The sequence below is a fragment of the Penaeus chinensis genome, chromosome 42, assembly GCF_019202785.1.
Source record: "Penaeus chinensis breed Huanghai No. 1 chromosome 42, ASM1920278v2, whole genome shotgun sequence".
Taxonomy (NCBI): domain Eukaryota; kingdom Metazoa; phylum Arthropoda; class Malacostraca; order Decapoda; family Penaeidae; genus Penaeus; species Penaeus chinensis.
Genome location: NC_061860.1, coordinates 24021922 through 24044421, shown reverse-complemented (window position 1 = coordinate 24044421; position 22500 = coordinate 24021922).

The following is a 22500-nucleotide window of genomic DNA, read 5'->3' as shown; positions in this document are numbered from 1 at the left end:
CGTTTGATCTATATTATAGCGGCTACCGGAGCGTTATAGCAGTTGGTAACAAGGAACAATATTTTAAACCCTGTAAATCAATTTGTATCAGCGGTATAGTTATTCAAATATAAAAAAATATGTCAGATGGTTCAATCTAAGTCGAGTTCGATAGCGGTGATATATAATTTTGTTTCAATGCTACATACACACTTCCACTGTTCAGGATTTGATATTCCTGATAATTGCTTTCTGTGTATTTCACTGAAACTTGCAATGTTGTCATACTGATTCGAAAATTGTGAATAGAAATGAGTAAGTGAGTGGACTATTTTAGTATCAAGTCTCAAACTGAAAAAAAAAAAATAGAAACTCAAAAGAAAACAGACTACTGACTTTACATTTAATATTTAGACAGTTTTCCATTTCACTGTTATTGAATAAAATACCGTATTGTTTATAAATAAACTGAATCAAATTATTTTTCATGTTCCAATCAATATGAACTTGTATATATGGATTGTGTTTTCGATTTCATTTTTCTGTTTTCTCCTATTCACATATATGTGTTTGCTGTTATGTAACCTAATGGACAACCAGCGACCGGCGAGGAATATCTGTGGGAATCCCGTCAATACTCCTCCCCCCTAACGGTGGGGGGAGGGGGGGAGGGAAATTAAGAATTGTTATCTTTATGTCTACAGATTTAAAAAGAACTGTCTCTATCCCTGATGACATACGCAACCCCTTGACCACTCCCTCTCACTCTGCCACTCTGGAACCTTTCTAGGTTACACAGGGGCAAAAATGGGAACCGGGAAGCTCTCTAGGCTCCCAGACCAGGAAATGGGGAAAGCCCTCAATTCATCATGAAAGTCTTACTCGTTAAATGTGAAAGTATCTCATATACTTAATACCTTGTGGCGAAGACTACTGATGACATGTCCATCATGGATCTAATATTTTTGAAGTGCATCGCTAGATAGTTGAGGTGCTTCAACCTGATCCTGGGGTCACCCCACAGTTTCGTGCGATATACGCCAGTCCTGTGCCTCAGGTCTATAGTTCTCACAAAAAACTCAATCAGTTTAAGGAAACGGTCTTTTCTCCGAGACCTGACAAGGTATTTTGAGGATAAACTGTTAGAGGAATCGAAGAATTTTGAAATAGTGTCATTACAACGTTTTAAGAAAAAAAAAAAAAAAAAATGGTGGTGTGGAACAATTGACACCAATCTTATAACCTTTGAAACGTTAGTCCTTCCAGAATCGGCTAAATTGACATGGTACCAATTCAAGGTATAGCCATTTAATGCAAACCTATGGTGTTTCCACTGCCAGGGTTGTGGGCATGGAGCCAACTCTTGCCGTCTTAGGGAGAACGAGTAAAGTGTGGTACTGTAGTGATTGACTCTTAATTACCCTTGCTAATTAGGTAATTTAGCGCTGCCACCACCTGGTTAGTACATCCAGGAAAAATACATGTGCCGAAAGAGGTAGACATCTAGAAGGGTGTAATTGGATAAAAGGAAAGTATGTGTATGTGTAAGAAAAGGAAGAATGACCTAATCCACAAGGGTTTCCGTCTGGTAAGCGTGATCAATCCCGAGGGCAGTGTGTGTCAGCCTTAGGGACTGATGGAAGATCGCCAATTGCTTGCCACAGGTAGCCAAGTTATGGGATCATTTGTCTCTTAAAAATGGTTAAATTAATAGTGGAATTTCGCTCACGATGCTTAAAAATAAATTTATTTATCACACACTTTAAAACACTTAAAACACGTGAACAGAACACAAAAGGTAACCGTTACAAACGGGAAAACATGTACACTAAAAAGAACGAGCAATAATAACAACCTAAAACACAGACACACACACACACACACACACAAAGGAGCACTCTGTTTTATACTATACAAACTGAAAAGCTTAAAAAATCCCACCTTACCGCCATCGAAACCTCGTCCTTACGACCGGAGGAGAAAATCACACACAAAAAAAACGTCACTAGCTTCCGCCGGGTCTACATTGGCCGCTAAGGACGTTAACTGACAGCCTATACCCCCTGTGCCTTCCCGCTCGTTTCCCGGGTAAGGATCTAGTTAGTGGGCTAACAACTAGCCCAGGAACGAGCTAACTAATTCCCTAGATGGCGCAGCAGCCCCCCCCCCCCCCCAAAAAAAAAAAAAAAAAAAATTGCTTGTGCATCTATATTCTAAAGGTTTTAAACCCATTGCTCCCCATAAAAATGCGATTTAAGACCGTTAAAATGAGAAGAAATTCAATATATACGCATGTTCTTACCCCAGCGTTAAAAAAAAATGCATAAAAAAGATAAAACATGAAAAAATTATTATGGTTCTTTTCAAAATAAGAATAAAGTTCCTGATTACAAAGTACAATTATAAAAACTAATGCAAATATATAAAAGGAGGTAACGTCATCAATGTCGGTTTACGCGGGTCATTTCGGCTTTCTCCAGGAGAAACTAGGATATTCTTGTGGCTCCGTCGCGGCTGGCTAGGTGTGGGTCACTACAACTCCTCGAACTCAACCTGCAGAGCTAGAAATAGGCCAAAACTTCTGAAAAGAAAGGACAGGTTACTGAATGGTCTTATGTAGACAGGATAACTTAAGGACTTTTCAAAATTCATAGTAAAAGAGTAGTGCACAATCCAAGTCCGGATTTGCGATAACTCCCTAGAATCTGCGACAAACTCCCCGATAATCTGCGACAAACAAAGCATGTGTTACCGGCTATTTCTCGTCTAGCCTTACTCTCTTAACTCTTCTTCATCTAACCCTGATTCCTATTCCGAGTCCAACTCAGGATAGGTCTCCTTCTGCCGGATCGAATCACTGCCTCAGTCTGCGGTTGTAGTCTCTGGCCCATCTCTGTTGTGCCTTCCTTGCAGCATCCTTGGCGGCTATTCTCGCATCTCATCGACGTCGATCTCGTTCGTCACACCCTGTGGGAAATATCCATATCTGCCAGTCATCAAATAAAGTGGTTGTTGACCCACGCTCCTGTGCACAGCACTGTTGATGGCAAATCTGACAAATGATAGTTTCTCATCCCAATCATTAGGATGTTCTCCTATTCACCACCCAATTGCTCCTCTCAATCATCCCGTTAGCTTCTGGGTGATACCGGGTAGTGTAGTGCGTCTGTTTGGATGGTCTGACACACCTGAGAAAACAATCTATTATGAAATTATCTTCCATTATCGGCAACCAGTAGACGAGTTAGACCGATTAGAGTAAAGTAATTTTTTATAAAGGCATCAGCAACTATCTGGGCTTCTTTATTATTCCGAGGAATCAACTGCAAATATCTTGTGAAGTGATCCATAATGACTAGAACATACCTGTTGTCGTGGGTAGATCCAAGCAAATCTATAAGATCGAATACTCTCTCCATGGGCTGTGTAACTTCTGGCATGGAGGCTAATGGGGCTCTTCTTCCTGCACGGCCTTTTCGTCGCTGACAGATCAGACACGAGTTGATGTATCTCTTGGTCTTGGCCAACATCTGAGGAAAGTAATATTGATCCCTGAGTAAAAATAAATTAAACTGAACACTGAAGAGGTAAAATAAAGTTCAGAATCTAGTCCCTTTGTATTAGCTCATTTGGCTCACCAATAGCTTCTCTATGATCTCTAAAGCCTCTGTATACAGAGGCCTCTATTTGCAAGTAGAAATCCATTGGGGCCATACTCAGCTGCCTGCGGCAGCTGAGTATGTCCATGGTAGCCATGGTAGCAACCTGTGGTGCCGTTCTTTTACTAGGACTCGAAGTCCTATTGAGATACATCGAACAGTCAGGGTACAGAGGTGTGGCGCCCCGAGGTGTGAGGCCCCGAGGTGTGGGGCCCGGAGGTGTGGGGCCCGGAGGTGTGGGGCCCCGAGGTGTAGTCAATTCGGCTCGCCAGAGAAGAGCTGTGTCAAGTTCTCTCATGAATATATAAAGGATGTGAACAGTCAAGAAGATTGGAGCTAAGTGACCGTCCATGTTGAGGGGTCACCGACATTGCTTCGGTGGCGGGAACTAAAGGCCTTTTACACGCACAGGCGAACACACACACCCGAAAAAAACAAACAACCAAATAACCAGCCGGTTAATGGTGAAACCATCACCATAGCTAATTATCACCATATCCTTTTACAATCATAGCCATCTCACCCTCCAATGCAGCAACCGACTCACGAACTAATCTGTCAGAACCCTGTACTCTCAGGGGGAGGCTGTGAGTAGATTGACTCCTAGTGGTGGGTCGGCTAGTTAAGTCACCTTGCTGCAATCTAAGCCACAGAAACAATAGGTTCTCTACAATGTAATCACTGAAGCAACTTTAACAGTCCAATATTTTGCTTGTAATACACAAATCCGATATGGACCATCTAATTGAGAACTTAAGTTTACAATCTTACAAAACACCTTGCAAACTTCTAAATACAAATGCAGTAAACAGTTTACATTTAAAGTTCATGCTCGCACAAAGGCAAAAAGGGAAGCACAGAGGGCGAGGGCGAAGGCAAAGGCAAAGAGGGAAGCACAGAGCGCGCGGGCAAAGGCAAAGGCAAAAAGGGAAGCACAGAAGGCGAGGGCAAAGGCAAAGGCAAAGAGGGAGGCACAGAGGGCGAGGGCAAAGGCAAAGAAAAAAACACAGAAGGCGAAAGCAAAGGCTAAGGCAAAGAGGGAAGCACAGAGGGCGGGGATAAAGGCAAAGGCATAAAAAGAGGGAAGCACAGAGGGCAAAGGCAAAGACAAAGGCAAAAGCAAAGAGGGAAGCCCAGGACGAGGGCAAAGGCCAGGGGCCAAGGATTAGGAGTGGGTAAAGGGATAAAGCAACAATCTAGGCACAGATACAGTGCTAACACAAGATTACAAGCAATCACAAACTTCACTTCAACAATCAGTGATGTTGCGGTATATCATTATGTTCAAACTGAATACATGTTAGTTTTATAGAGTAAGGAAACTTGTGCAAAAGATTGTGGAAGAGTAGAAAAAAGTGTCCCTATTCCTGTCAGATCCACTAGTGCAAAGTCAGGCACATGCCCTGCTCAAACTTTCCTGTACTAGACATATAACAATATAAATGTGGCTCTCCAATGCTACAACTGCTAGCTATTCTAACTGGAAAAAACTAGGTTGCTGGAGAAGTCAAGAACGCGAGCAAGAAAGCTCATACACATAACCAAATCCCACCGCTGCCACCATTTTTTTTGGGGGGGGGGCGCCATGTAAGGCTTTCTGTCAAGGGGAAGCCCGAAATATCACCCGTTCACTTCCCCGGTGTAGAGACACTGTCCCATGCCCCAGGTACACATTCCTTAAGAAAATGGGTCTAGTTATGCTGTTCTTGACCTCTTATGAATAAAAAAAAAAAAAAAAAAAGCGCAACAGGTAAATAAAAAAAATAAAAAAATAAGAATTAAAAGTACAGCTCATTCTGAAGGAACGGATGCATAAAAAAGTACTTAAATCCCTGGCTGGTGTTGGCCAATGTAACAAAAAAATTGGTAAATATCTACATCCAGCAAATTCCTAACTGGCATGTAACTCAAACACAACCTTGTCCTTGCTGCTCTAGCGACGCCTCAGTATAGGATAATCCATGGGGGGTACACGCAAACACCAGGTCCAGAGACAACTTTCATACAGGTTTATTTCACAGGGTGTTTATACAGTTAGGCCACGTCACTGCGGCAACAGTTAGTTGAACATAAACAGCAAGTAAAAATAAATAAAATTGAACACTTAAGAGAGAAAATAAAGTTCAGAATACAGAAAAATCTATCAACGATACATGCCATATCCCGAGTGTACCCTGTAAGCCTCCATTAATTAGTAAAATCCATAATTAAGTTGGTGACGTGGCAGGTTGTATATATGTATATATGTATATATGTATATATATATATATATATAAAGAATACCGAGATGATTAAGTAAAAAAATAAAAAAATAAATAAAGAATGAAACACACTAAGATCCTCATCTATCGTTAAAATATTACATTGTATAGAAAAAAAAAAAAAAAATTATCGCAAAATAAATGTAGTTACTCGCCACTCAAGATTCGTAGCATTCGGAGGAAACTCGGGAAATAAAAAGAACAGCAATAGTTTTTATTTGGTACATTCTATAAAAAGCGTGGTTTGGTAGTAACAGTATAGCCGTGTTGGATGTGTGGATGGGAATCATCTCCAGCGTGTTTGAGCGCCGCCCGCTGGATTACCTAAGTTCGGTTCGGGATTCAGGATTCGGGATCAGGTATCCAGGGTGTCGAGGAGACAGACGGGGTATTAGGGTGGAGGATAGGGGGTAGGTGTGAGGACGTAAGCTTAACTATAAGGGCGAAAAGGAGAGAAGTTAAAGCGAACCGAGAGATGGAAATGAAAGAAATGAGCATGAGATCAACGAAGGAATAGAAAAGGTAGAAAGCGAGAAGGAGACTATTATGGGAGAAGAGAAAAATACCATAACACATAAATTACGAAGTAGAAGAGCAAGGAGAAAAGTGAACGAAAGGAGTGAATGAGAGAAATGAGAGAAAGAAAACGAGAGAAAAGGATAAGATAGCATAACGAAGGAACGGGGAAGAGTAGAAAACGGGGAGATTAGCATAGTAGAAAGTAAGGAGTGACGCAAGATAAGGAAGGGAAAGGGGAAAATAGGGTGCAGGTGTCAGGATGATACGTGAAGAGGAGAAAGAGGAGAGAGAGCGAGAGAGAGAGAGAGAGAGAGAGAGAGAGAGAGAGAGAGAGAGAGAGAGAGAGAGAGAGAGAGAGAGAGAGAGAGAGAGAGAGAGGGGGGGGGGGGATGCTGGAGGAGAGGGTAAAGGGGGAGACTAAAGCAAAAGGGAGGTAGGGGAGACTAAGGGAAACAAGGGTGAGGAGGGTAAGGGGGTGGGGGAGAGGGGTTACAGTCTAGGATGGGGGGGGAGGGGTCGGAGACCTCACAGACCTCATGGAGTAAGAGGGGTTGTACGTCCAGGCCATCCTCCTATAGGTAAAGGTCTGTAATACCTTATATGCATCCACCTAAACTCTGGCGTCACCTCTCGGGAGAGACCTTGTGCAACCTTTGAGGAATGTCCCAGCGATGTGACCTTGATCTATTTCAAGAGGACCTGAGCCAAAGCCAGATAAATGCTAAAGGAGGCTAAACAGATGTCGTGGAGACTGTATGTTTCCTTAATTAATTCTGGGACACCTGTAGTGTGGGTATAAGGCAAAATTGTTGGTAAGAGTACATCGTCCTCACAGACAACAACAACAAAACTGTATATGAGCTAGCTAAATCCATGGCAGAGATCTCTGGAGCATCTTACACTGCCTAATTCTCCACCTTCAGGTTGAAAAGGAACAACGCCCAATGTCTTTCTTCAGTAGGACTGCAGCAAAACTCCATACAACTTACCATTTTTGTGCAGGGAGATGAGCTGCGCCTTGCAACTCTGCCATAAGACTGCTTAAGGAAGTGATGATATTCCATACCAAATGATATCTCACTCATCAGAGAGTTCCCAAAAGTTCTTGTTGGGCTTATTCAATATAATCTTTAGGAGGGCACAGTGTCATTCACATAGCAAGTTGCTTCCATACCAGGGAATTACAGACCAATTTCAACAGCTGCATCTGTAAGCTGATGGAGAATGTGGTAAACTTCAAGTTGACATGGCTATTAGAAAAGGAAAATGTGCTAACCCCATATCAAAATGGGTTTAGAAAATTGAGATCGATCACAGATGTTCTTGTGAGTATGAAGACTTATAAAGAATCCTTTGCACAGCGATATCACATTCCCTTACAAATCGGTTTTCAATTTCCTTGAGAACAGACAGTCCTATGGTAGGAGAATGAGGAATCTTGTGGGAGATCTTAATTTGAATCTCTCCAATGTTATAAACGATGGAACTTTCCTTGGACCAATCGGGCTGGGTTTGGTCTGAATAAGGAAGGGGGAGATATACAAAGCAGAAATCAGGGAGAGATTTCTCCATCACACTCCTGAGCACCAAGGATCAGATGCACTATATACAGAAATCTGTAAATGGCGTGAGCTCTGCAGCAGTAAGCAGTTGTAACTCTTCACTGTAGAGTTACATGCCACCCCTACAAAATGAGTAGAGACCTTAGAAACCATGCTGTCGATATATATTGCGACTCTCGTAGAGCTTTGTAAGCAATGAAGAGCTTCAACTCATCACACCCACAAATCAAGAGCTTCAACTCATCACATTCACAAATCAAGAGCTTAAACTCATCACATCCAGTGATAAGGGAGGTTCAAGATCCGTGGGAATGAGCAAGCTGATCAGAGGACCAAGGCAGCTGATGCTGGGATGCCCGTTTGCTCTCCCACAGAGTTAAAACCCTGCATCAGAAGTTGCCTTTGTAAAAAATGGAAAGAGCAATGAAGGCATACCTCTAGAAGCAAACTGAAGAGATTACAGATTATCTTGGCAGTTAGGTGACCAGCGTCCATCCTTACTGAGAAATAGAAGTTGTGTTAACAAGGCTGAGAACCGTACACACAAGTCTTGGCCGATGATGGCTAAAATTGAAGCATGGGGTGACAAAAGCCATTAACAATTGCACATGCAGTGGAAAGATGTGCAGCATTCTCAGATCAAAGACATATGTACTTGTCTCATTTACACATTAGATGGGAAAGAAGTTTTATGGGGAGGATCGTGATGTCGAATGTCTTATTAGTTTCCCAAGGGAAAATAAGCAGTTTAATTATGCATAGTTATGCAAACATTTTGTATATTTAAAGCATAGTATTTATGCTTTGAATTTTAATTTGATATTCATTGTTATTTATAACAATTTACTTATAAGAGACATTTAATGGAATAACATAAGAGACATTTAATGGAAGTTATTCATCTTCCCCTTTTAATATTGATAATATACTTTGTATTACCTATGAATCTTGCTGACTATCCTTCTTTATGATTTCCCACGACACTTCTTTGAAGCCCAGGGGATACTTTCCCAGTGATGAAATTATCAAGCCATTTAACACACACTGAAAAAGAGTCCTTTTGCTGAATTTTAATATTAGTTATACTTCATGCTTTCCCTGGTACTTCCTCAAAACGTAGTTGAACTTTTCTCAGTGATGCAGTTAGTAATTCAACTTTCGACGAAAGGTCAGCCTAGGCTGATGATGAAAAGTGTGTAGTATCGGGAGTGAAATGAAATTGTCAGAGTTGGACGAGTGCTGGGTCTATTCATGGTTAAATGAAAACACGTACTGTATATGCACTATCCTTATTTGAGATGGATACTTCTTTCATATTCTTTGAAGCCATTGTGAACTTTTCCCATTGATGCTGTTATTCGTCTTCCGAAGAAGGGATCATACACTTAAAATTATGTGATTTCCTTTAATGTACTGATATGAAATATTGCTTCACCTAACAATCTTGCTGGTGGCAAAGGTTGTCCTTGACCAACACATATACATATTACTGACATATATTGTAGAACTTATTACTCTAATAAATCCATTATGGTTATCCCGTTTTCGTTGTCTAATAAATAACCTCGGATCTTTTTTATAACCTTTAAGATTAAGGTTAATTATATGCCTTCTTGATCGGTTCTGCGTCTTTGATTAAAATCTTGTATGCATTTCTGGCACTCCGTAAAATCTCTGTGCTGGAGATTCAGATGGCCTGCTAAGGGCATGCTTTTGAGAAGTAGTAACACTTGTCATTGTATTACCAGTTTCTTCTAACGGGGGAGGATATTTGCACTTGCAGACTGTTTATCTCCTATATGTGTCAAGGACTCAAGAATTTGAGGACATATTGATGCCTGTCTTATATATTTGATACCAGGCGTAGTTGGAATGAGTAATAATAAATATTGCATTTAAAATAATAAAATAATATACAAAGTAATACAAAAAAACAACAACAACAACACTATTACCTGAAAGGCTGATGCTGTCTGTGAATCGTCTTTTCCCAATTTGTATATATATATATATGTTTATATATAATATATATATATATATATGTATATAACATATATATTATATTATATAATGTATAATATATATATTATATATAATATATATTTAATATATATAATATAGGTAAAATATACATATAATATATATAAGATATATAATATAAATAATATATATAATATACATATAATATACAAATGATATACATATAATGCACATATAATGTATATATATATATATATATATATATATATATATATATATATATATATATATAACATACAAATAATATACATGTAATATACATTAAATATAAAATATATATAATATATAAAATATATATAATATATAATATATATAATATATGTAATATATATAATAAATACATATTATATGTATATGTATATAATATATATTATATATATAATATATATTATATATATAATACATATAATATATATAAATAATATATATAAAATATATCATATATATAATATATATATATATACATATATAACAATCCTCCCTGACTTGACCTCGAACCTAGGTCACTCCGGGTATGAGACCGGAGGGCAAGTACTAAACCAACCATGCCACACGACCCACTGAAAGAAGCGTGCAACTAGGATCTAACTAGCTTCCATAGACATTACGTATCTACTCATACATGAGTAATGATAGCGAGATTTTACAGACACTCCCCGTGGGCACTCGGTTGAAATTGATTTAGAAATTCGAAACCGAAGTCAGATTCTGAGGTATATATATGGAATAATATTTGATATGTATATATAATATAGATATATATAATATATTTATAATATATAATATATATATGTTATATATATATATATATATATATATATATATATGATATATATGTATATATACATATATTATGTATATATTATGTATATATTATGTATATATTATATATATTATATGTTATATATATTATTTAGATTAATATTATATATATATATAATTCATAAATATATTTATATAATATATATTTGTATACATAATATACATATATATAATATACATATATATAATATATATATATATATATATATGTGATATATGTATATGTATATTATGTATATATGAATATATATATCATATATTATATATATATTATATATACATAATATATATATATACATATATATCATATATATATATACATAACATATATCATATATATATATATTATATATATATATATATATATATATATATATATATATATATATATCGGCCGACCCTGATTTATTATATATATATATTGTATATATATAATTTATATATATATGATAAATATTATATATTATATAAATACATCATATACATTATATATATATATATATATATATATATATATATATATTATATATAATATATATATAAATATATATAAATATATTTATAATTCATATATCTATACATAATATATATATTATATATATATCATATATATATTATGTATTTAATATAATATATAATACATATATTTATATATAATACATATATGTATATAATATAATATAAATATATATATTTATATATAATATATATAATATGTATATAATATATAACATATATAATGTATATATATAATATATATATAATATATATACAATATATATATTTATGTAATATATACATAAAAGATATATTATATATATTTATATATTATATCTAAAATAAATATATTATATATATATAGTATGTATATTATATATATATTATATATTATATATATGATATCTAATATATATATGTATATAATATACATATATTTTATAAATATATATCTAATATATATAATATAATATATATATTATATATTATATATATTATTTATCTAGTATATATAATATATCTATTAGATAAAATTGCTTTATCTCCACTGAAGATAAAGCAGTAGACACCACCCATAGAAAAAAAAATCTTGAATCTACTAATTAATGTTCAGAAGAAAGTGAATAAGGACAAGGTTATATTCAATTTCTCAGACATAATTCTTACTGAAGAACAAAAAGATGTACTTCTCGTGCTGTCTGCCCCCAACTAAAGTAACCTTTCACAAGTTTTACTTATATTTGGAAAAGTTATGTAATAATCTTAAAAGTTTTTATATCTATAAAAACAACTTTAGTAATGATACCAAAAATATCACCACCATAGCCAGCACCACTTTCGTGAATTCTTACGTCAGTTTAAACAGGCACGGGATTCAGAGGCACTCATGCCCCCTCTACAGCTACTTAAAAATGACAAAACAATACTAATTACCAAACCAGAAAAAGGTCGGGGTGTTGTCATTTTTAACAAGTGTGATTATAAACAAAAGATCATGAACATTCTCAGTGACCATACAAAATTCAAACGAATCACTACTGAGGTATCAACTCACCTATTATACCTAGAAGACAAATTAAAAAGACTGATCCGTACCATCAAAGCATCCATTAATGAAAAAACATACAATTTTCTTATAACTTCTGGCTCCAGACCTGGTCTACTCTATGGATTCCCCAAAGTTCATAAACATTCCTCTAAGACCCATTATTTCTTCGATTGGTACTTTTAACTATAAGACTGCAAAATTTCTGGTTCCTATCATATCCCCTCTCACCACCAATCAGTACACAATTGAAAATTCTACCTTTGTAAATGAAATGACATCCCTTAAGCTCCAACAACCCATCACCATGGAAAGTTTCGATGTTCAGTCATTGTTCACCAATGTTCCCCTTCATGAAACCACAGATCTAATAAATAAACAATCTAAACAGCATACATCTCAATGAATTCGGACTATCAAAAGATAATTTCAGAAAATTACTTGAGATTGCAGCTCATAACTCGGTTTTCACTTTTGATGATTGTTTATACAGCAAATTAGACAGTGTAGCGATGGGTTCCCCATTAGGCCCTTCCTACGCTAATGCATTCTTTTGTTATCATGAACAGAAGTGGCTTGAACAATGTCCGCCTGAATTTAAACCCGTTCATTATCGTCGATACATTGATGATACATTTCTCCGTTTTAAACACCCCTCACATGTAAACTTTCTAAACTATCTCAACACCAAACACCCGAGCATCAAATTTACCTGCGAGATGCAGGAAAACAATCGATTACCTTTTTTGGACACGCTAATAACCTATAATAATGGCACCTTCCATACAAGCATTTACCGAAAGCCAACCTTCACTGACTTCGGACTTCACTTCCTAAGCTACAGTCCGTATCTATACAAAATTAACAGCATAAAAAACTCTAATCACTCAAGCTTATAACCTGTGTAGCAAATGGTCAACTTTTCATGACGAAATTACTTTTCTTAAAGATTTCTTTACAACTAATGGGTACCCATTGTTTTTATTTGATAAAATTACTCAAACTTTTCTTTGTAAAATATTTTCAAAACAACCCATTGTCCCTACCGTTAAACAAAATCACAGATACGTTAAACTACCGTGCATGGGTAGTTTAAGCTGTGAAATCAGGAAGGAACTAAAATTACTGTTACTAAATAATTAGCCTCAAATTAAATTCCCTTTTGTCTTCACCAACACTAACAAGATAGTCAAATATTTAAAAGAACCTCTGAGATGTAACTCTTGACTTGTGTTCTAACGTAGTGTACTTATTTACCTATCCTTGCTGCCAAGCTCGGTACGTGGTTACGACGCCGCATCATAGAACACAAAGGCAAATTCTTCAGGACCGGCTTTCCACTGAGCAAACCATCTTTCTCGGCAATCTCTACTCCACTCACACACTTTCTCCAACACAGATTTTAGTATTTCATCTTCCCACTCCTCCCATACCTTATCATCTCCGAATCCTTACACACACAGAAGATGAAACCCAAAGTAAACAACACAACCGCCGCAACAACCTTGTTCACCCAATAGTCCTTCCCTGTCAGCAACACCCACTTTGGTTAGTTTACCTTTTTGGTTGTTATAGTTTTTTCTTGTATATGTTATTTTTCATTGTATGTCGCTCTTTTTTTATGATTACATTACGTCTGTGTATATATTGTTCTTATTTATTTTTACGTATTTGTAAATTGTTTAGAACCCATATACATATCCATAATTGTTCAACTGACATTTTCAATGGTTCTTTTTGACAGTTTACTGATGATGGAGGTCTAGTGTTCACCTTCGAAACGTCTAATAAATATGAAATTCTTCACTACTGTGTTAGTCTACCTCATTATACTTACAATACATAATATATATATGTAATATATATATGATATATATATATATATATAATATATGTACACATTTATATATATCTATATAATATATATATAAATAATATATATATAATATGATATATATATGATATAAATAAATAATGTATATATATATTAATATTTAGGTATATATATTTATATATATGCAGTGTATTTATAATTATATAAAAAGGAGAGAGAAAAAAATCCATGACAATTAAATGTAACTCATGGGAAATCTTTAACTGATTCCATTTCTCCTGTAAGTAATTGTCCAACATTATCCATTATAAGGTGGTGAAGCAGTGATGATATGAACTCTTCAGTTAGTGTGATCTCTGACAATTCCCACTATTTACCTCCTAAAATGTAACCCCCTACCGGAAGCCGCCTTGCCATGGTGGGGGGGCTTGAAGTCCCAATGAGCTGGTGAGCCGGACCAGAGGGCTACCCATACTGGAGGGGTCACCAGTGAGGGATGAGACAAATTGGCTTCCTGGTGCACCAAGCCCTATGAGAGGGAGACAGGAGTCCTGGAGGTTGAGCGATGCTGCACGCTGCGCCCTGCAGCTAGCAACACACTTCTTTGGTCCTCTACTCTGGTTAGTCAGGTGGCTTGATCAAGATATGGTCAAGTCAGTCGGCTGGTCAAATATGACTAGGGTCAAGCAGGCACTGTCCAGTCGGTAGCGCACAGGTTCCGCGACTACCATCAGCACTGTAATAGTGATTGCATATATTTCCCTATTACCCCTCTGGCTGTTGGGAAAATTTGAGTCCCGACTATAGCTTCCCCTCGTTAGACTCCATGGTGGGTAGGGGGTGAGGAAATGAAGATTTATAATTTGTATGATTTCTGCAAATTTACAAAGAACTTGCTCTCTCCCTGACGACCTTCGCAATCCCCTGGCCAATCCCTCTGGAACATCAAATATTGTCACTCTGAAACCTTACCAGATTCCAAAAGGCAAGAATGGGAATCGTAATGGTCCCAAACCAGGTAAATCCATTAAGGAAATCTTACCTGGTAAATATGAAAGCATATCATATAGTAAATACCTAGTAGTGAAGACCATTGATGATGTATCTATCATAGATCTTGAAATGTTTAAAGTACATTGGAAGATAGTTGAGGTATGTCAACGTGATCCTTGCATCACCCCACAGCGAGATGGTAGCCTGATAGTTGAGGTTTCGTCACCAGACGAGAGTGACCGTCTGCATGCGATATGCGACATTCCTGGGGCTCAAGTCTCATGTTCTCACAAAACCCTCAATCAGTGTAGGGGAATTGTCTTTTCCCGAGACCTGATGAGGTATTCTGAGGAGAAACTGTTAGAAGAACTAAAGAATTTTAATGTAGTGGCAGTGAAACGTTTTAAGAAGAAAGTTGATGGTTTGGAAAATTCGACACCAGCTCTTCTAACTTTTGAATCCTTAGTCCTACCTGAATCGGTTAAATCGGCATGGTATCACCTCAAGGTAAAACCATATGTGCCCAACCCTATGCGGAACTTCCACTGCCAGGGTTATGGGCATGGAGCCAACACTTGCCGTTTTAAGGAAAATGGACAACCAAGAGTGTGTATGAAATGTGATACAACAGGTCATCAAGGAGATGATAACTGTCCAGGTCTAATATGTTGTTACCACTGCAAAGAAGATCATGAAGCTGCTTCTAAGCAATGTAAGTTTTGCAGAAGCAAAGCGACGTGCCCGTGTGCTGTTTGCACAGCTGGGTTAGTCCTTTGCCTCAGTTCTGGCCCATCTTCCTTCCCGCCATCCCTTACCCTCCAATACTTCTAACACCACACACTCTGCCACTACCTTTAAACCTCAATCCGCAAATGCTGAAACTGCCTCTGGTGAGTTGTTGCACCAGAAACGGAGTAGGGGTGAAGGGTCTATTGAGGAGACTCCTTCTCCAAAATAAGGTCTTTGGAGCCGTCAGTTTAGGCTTCAGAGGCCTCAACGGTGACAGCTTCAGCTGTCACCACATCCACAGGGGCCTCTGCTGCTAGGCAGAATCCCCCTGAAATAAAGGCTCAGGTACGCCCTTTGCATAGGCGGAGGAATCCTAAGGCTGTTCAAAAGACTCTTCATAGAGTCGGGTCTTTGGAGCCACCAGGCAGGGCTCCTGAGGCCACCACATCCACAGGGGCCTCCGCTGCTAGACAGAATGCTCCTGAACCGAAGGCTCAGGTCCGTCCTTTGCCCAAGCAAAGAAATTTAGAACCTGCCTAAAGGAAGCCTGTGGAAACTAGTTCCACAGTTAAACAGCCCGCCAAAAGGTACTCCCAAGATGCTGGAAAGGGACAGCCTAAAGGTGTGGGGCGGGCCTTAACCACAGGTGCTGCCTTACACCTTATGAAATAGTTTGTCAACATGAAGAATTGGTTACCCTAATCCAATGGAATTGTCAGGGAATTTATGCAAAATGGGAAGAATTAGAACATCTGATAGCTTCATGTAATCCAGTGTGTGTATGCCTACAAGAGATTATGATCAGGGAAAATCGTCCAATTTCCCTGAGAGGGCTCCCAGTTCAAGCCCATTATGAAACCTTTGATAATGGACCTCATGGAGGAGTAGCAGCGATGATACGTCAGGATATTCCCTTCCAGGCCATCCACCTGCAGATGACACTGCAGGTGAAGGCTGTGAGAATAGACTTGACACGACCTTATACTGTTGCATCCATCTACCTCCCTCTACATAATCTCAACATAGATGATTTGAAAGATTTAGTTAGGCCGTTGCCTCATCCATTTCTACTCTTGCGAGACTTCAAAGGTCGGCATCACCTCTGGGAAGACACTTTGTGCAATCCTCGAGGAAGGGCCTTGGAGTCCTTGTTCTCAAGAGTAGGTGCAGTTTTCCTGAACAGTAACGCACCAACACATTTCCAAATTCAATCTGGGACATTCTCCAATTTTGAAGACTTACATGGAAGTGACCACTTTCCAATACTTTTGGAGGAGGTGAATGGTATTCCTGCCAATGGAGGTTAGAGATGGCGACTTGAACATGCAGACTGGAATCTTTTTAGATCAACTGCAGTATTGGAAGTATCTGTGAATGATTTCCGGTGTGTTCAAGATGCTGTTAACCACTACACATCACGAATTCACCTTGCAGCAGAAGCATCTATTCCCAGAAGTAGCGGGCGGTACCGTCGACCTCCAGTATCATGGTAGTCTGATGAATGCCAAACAGCTGTCAGAGCAAGAAAACCTGCATTAAGGCAGTTGAAATGACACCCAAGCGATGAAACTTTGATCCAGTACAAAATGACCCGAACCAAGGCCAGGTGAGTGCTAAAGGAGGCTAGGCGGACATCGTGGAGGCAGTATGTCTCCTTAATTAACTCTGGGACCCCCATAGCATGGGTATGGGACAAGGTGCGTAAGATCGCTGGAAAGAGCACATCCATATTACCACCTGCTCTGAGAATAGATGGTATAATCCTGACAGACAAAACAGATGTTGCAAATGAGCTCGCAAAATCCATGGCAGAGATCTCCTCTGGAGCATCTTACACTGCCTAATTCTCCACTCATCGGGCTGAACACAAACGACACCTAGTGTCGTTCTTCAGTAGCACTGCAGCAGAACTTCCATACAACTTGCAATTTTTGCGCAAGAAGATGGACTCTGCTTTGCAGCTCTGTCGTAAGACTGCCCAGGAAGTGATGACATTCCATACCAAATGATATCTTACTTACTGGAGAGTTCCCAAACGTCCCTGTTGGATCTATTTAATAGGATCTATAGGGAGGGCACAGTGCCATCCACATGGAAAGAAGCTATAATCACTCCTGTCCCTAAACCTGGCAAGGATGCTTCTATACCAGGGAATCAAAGACCAATTTCACCAGCTGCATCTGCAAGTTGATGGAGAAAATGGTAAATTTCAGGTTGACATGGCTGCTAGAAAAGGAAAACGTGCTGACCGCATATCAATATGTCTATAGAAAACTGAGATCGACCACAGATGCACTTGTAAGAATGGAAATTGCAATACAGAATTCCTTCACACAGCGACGTCATATGTTAGCAGTCTTCTTTGACCTTGAAAAGGCTTATGATACTACTTGGAAGCATGACATACTCATGAAGCTGTATGACATTGGTTTAAGAGGAGCATTGCCTACCTTCACACAAAGCTTCCATGCTGACAGGAAGTTTAGAGTGAGGGTGGGAAACTGCTTTTCTAACCTGGAAGATCAGCTGGAAGGGGTCCCAAGGGAGTGTCTTAAGTGTGACCCTGTTTGCTATTGTTATAAATGACATCGTAAAGGTCGTTCCAAGAGCTGTCTCATGTAGTCTGTATGTGGATGACTTTACACTGTACCGCTCAGGATGTGCAAAGACCCATGCAGACTGCAATAAATCAGGTTGTGCAATGGGCAACTTACCATGGGTTCAAATTTTCTCCGAGCAAGACCATGGCTATGCATTTCCACAAACGAGGAAAATTCCATCCTTCCCTCTATTTAGGAGCAAACCCACTGCATTTTGTCCAAGAGGTAAAGTACTTGGGTCAAATTTTTTACTTAAGGCTTACATGGGTGCCTCACATTAAGCAGTTAAAGGTGAAAGTACAAAAACGCATCGTATTTTTCGGGTTCTTTCACACCTATTTTGGCGTGCAGACCACACAACGCTTCTAGTAAAGCTGACTATGGATGTGAGGCTTATTCATCTGCAACTCCCACTGTTCTCCGGATGTTGGACTCGGTTCATAATGAAGCTCTGAGAATCTGTATAGGGGCTTTCAGGTCTCCACCTGTGGAGTCCCTGTATGCTGAGAGTTGAGAACCACCTCTTTCATTACACTGGGACTACATGAACCTGATTTACTACACGAGACTACAAAGGATTCCGGGATCTCCTACATCCACACTGGTTTTCAACCCCCTTGAGGATAGCCGATCATATGGTAGGAGAATGAGGAATCTTGTGGAAGATCTTAATTTAAATCTCACAAAAGTTCTGGCTGTTTGAACTTCCCAAGTCCCCCCTTGGACTAATCAAGTCGAGCTCGATTTGGTCGGAAACGGGAAAGGGGAGAGATCCGAAGCAGAAGTCAGAGAGATATTTCTTCAACACACTTCTAAGTACCAAGGATCATATGCAATATATACAGATGGTTCGAAATCTGAAAATGGTGTGGGCTTTGCAGCAGTAAGCAGAAGGAAGACTGCATCTGGCAGTCTTTCTCGATCAGCCTTGATTTTCACTGCAGAGTTGCATGACTAGAGATCTTACACACCATTCCGTTGTAATATATTGTGACTCTCGTAGTGCCCTTCAAGCAATCTAGAGCTTAAACTCATCACATCCAGTGGTGAGGGAGGTTGATGTCAGCACGTAAAAAGATAACTGTGTTGGGTGCCAGCACATGTTGGTATAAGTGGGAATGAACGAGCTTATCAGAAGGCCAAGGCAGTTGCTATTTAGCCCTTTGATGCTCGTTTTCCTCTCCCACACACTGACTTGAAACCCAGCATCAGAAGTTGTCTTCGGGATAAATAGAAGGAACAATGGAGACATACCTTTAGAAATAAACTGCGAGAGATTAAAGATGACCTTGGCAGTTGGGTGACCAGCATCCATCCCAACCGACAAGTAGAAGTTGTAATAACAAGGCTGAGAATCGGGCACACAAGACTGACTCATGGGCCGATGATGGCTAAAAGTGAAGCACGCTGTGAGGAGTGCCAATAGCCATTAACGGTCGTACATGTAACGGAAAGATGTGCAACATTCTCAGACCAAGGAGGAAGGTACTTGTCTCCCCCATATACACTGAAAAATGTATTGGGAGAGGACTGTGACATAGAAGTTCTTATTAGTTTCCTTAAGGAAACTAATATTTTCAATAAAATTGAATTATGCATAATGTTTATGCAATAGTTTTTAGACATTTAGAGCATAATATTAATGCTTCGATTTTTAAAATAATAGTTATAGTTATTTATGACATTTATTGATAGATTTTTAACGTTTTAAATATTTTAGTATTTCAGTCTAGCAAGGTGGACGCGGCATATAATTTCAAATAATCAATCAATCAATCCTAAAATGTAACAGTAGTAAACTTCAGCAGAAAATAACAAAGCTATAGTAAAATGTATTTTTGATTATATGAAACGCATCTACTCGTTATGCAGAAATATTTATTATAATAAAATACCTTATTCTGTATGAATTATCTAAGAATTGGTAAAATTTGACGATACACCACAGTGACTCAATCAATTGCAGTATTTTTGCAGTATGAATTTCAGTATGAGTTTTGGTTTACTTTTTTGCTTGGCCTCACAAATCAGTGGTTTGCTGGCCTCATGACACATATAAGATTAGGATTAGAAAGCAGCAAAGACGACGTTTTTTTTCACTCAGTGAAGTTTCTGTTGTGTACAGATCCTCAATTCATATTAATATTTTATTTCCATTGTTTGTGACTCAAAAATGTATAATAGTAGTGTTCACTGCCACCACCAGTTTAATACGTACGGGAACGAGGTATACTTTGGGAGAAGTCAGTATGTTAAAGTATTGTGGAAAAGCGGGAAGAATTATTATGAATGTTTTGGTGTATGTAAAATGTATGAACCAGCGAGACAAAGAAAAAAAAATGGTGGGACGTCATCTGAGAGGGAAGGACGAGCGCGGGACTTTCACCACATGTGAAGGATTTATGATAAGGCTATTTCAAAATATTCATGATTCCTGTTCCCATCCAGGTCATCAGCAAATCCTAATGTCTAAAAGTAAAAGAAATTCGCAGAACACCTGAATTATTTTATTATAAACTGAAGAATTAAGAGGTAGAGTTCACGAAACAATAAAAATACGGGTAAAATCCAATTAAACAGAAAATTACTAAGAAAAAGGAACGGTAAACTAGTTCCTTTAAGATTAAAAATATTGTATAGAAACACGTAAACATAGAATTCCTTTTTACCACGGACTTAAAATGGAAGCCACGCTAAAAAAATGAAAAACAAAAAACAAAAACCAAAGAGAAGAGCACCAGCCTATCCCACAATACACAAACCAAATTTATTGATAATGAGACGACAGTTTCGGAATCCACCTGAATTGCATATTCAGGTCTGAAGAGGAAAGGGAGAGGAGGGGTTATAAAAGAAAGTCAATAGAGGCAACAATAAGAATACATGCGTGAGGACAGACAAACTGAAGCGAAGGAAGGTCAGGTCAGGTCAAGTCGGAGTATCACGTGGTATGCTAAGTGTGAACGGCATAAGGGAGAAGACGGAGGATGGATATCGTCAGGAGAAAAGCCGCTGTTCAGGTTGAGATTAGGCAGCTACTTGAATGTATATGTATTTTGATGAATACTTTGCCACTCACAAAGAAATACCTTAGTCGAAGCGTGCTGCATCATCACTCGCTTAGTCAATTATGAGTCACAAAACACACACAGAAAAATAGAGGACAGCCCAGTCTAGGCTGCCTCCCGACAAAACCTGCAGCCGCTACTACCCGAAAAGGTGAGAACCACTTAATTATACACATGAGGAGTACAGGAAGCAAAATGTGCATCTTAACGTATAATAGGTTTTTTCTTTCTTGTTTTTGGCTAAGCAATTCCTTGTGGCTGTTTGGTTTGTGAAAATCTTAATAAAATTGTAAATAAATCTTAAAAAAAATTAAGAGACTTCTTAGAATTGATAAAAACTCAATTAGAATTTTTTTTTTTTTTTTTTTAGCCAAAACTATATCATATATATACTTTTTATCTCAACTTCAAATCTCCATTTTGATACTGGTGCTTCCTTGTGGGGATACAAGTGGCGGATTATATTAAAAAAAAAAAACTTTTGATCTTTTGCTTTGAAGTGCTATATTTATTTCTAAAAATAAGTCCACAGCAAAGACGGCACGTGCATGATTCCCTGCTTATTACTGGGTATTGGTGCCTCCCCCCCACCTTCAGAAGGGATGGTCCCCTCACCTTTATGATGACCCATCGCACAAGTATCGGCAGCTTTGGTTAAACCGAGCGTGTGAATCCCGTAGACTTCCCGCGGTACATCTTACTTTTCGTATTTCTGTATCTTCATAAGATCATGAAAGAGTGCCGCGGGAGAAATCAATAAGTATGCTTTTTCGAAATGAAACACTGCTGACTGGCATCAGAACCACCCAGTCCACTACAGTTCCATTACATAGGAAATAAAACCCAAAGATACATTGCGATAGAAAATATGGTCGTAAGGATTACGAGACC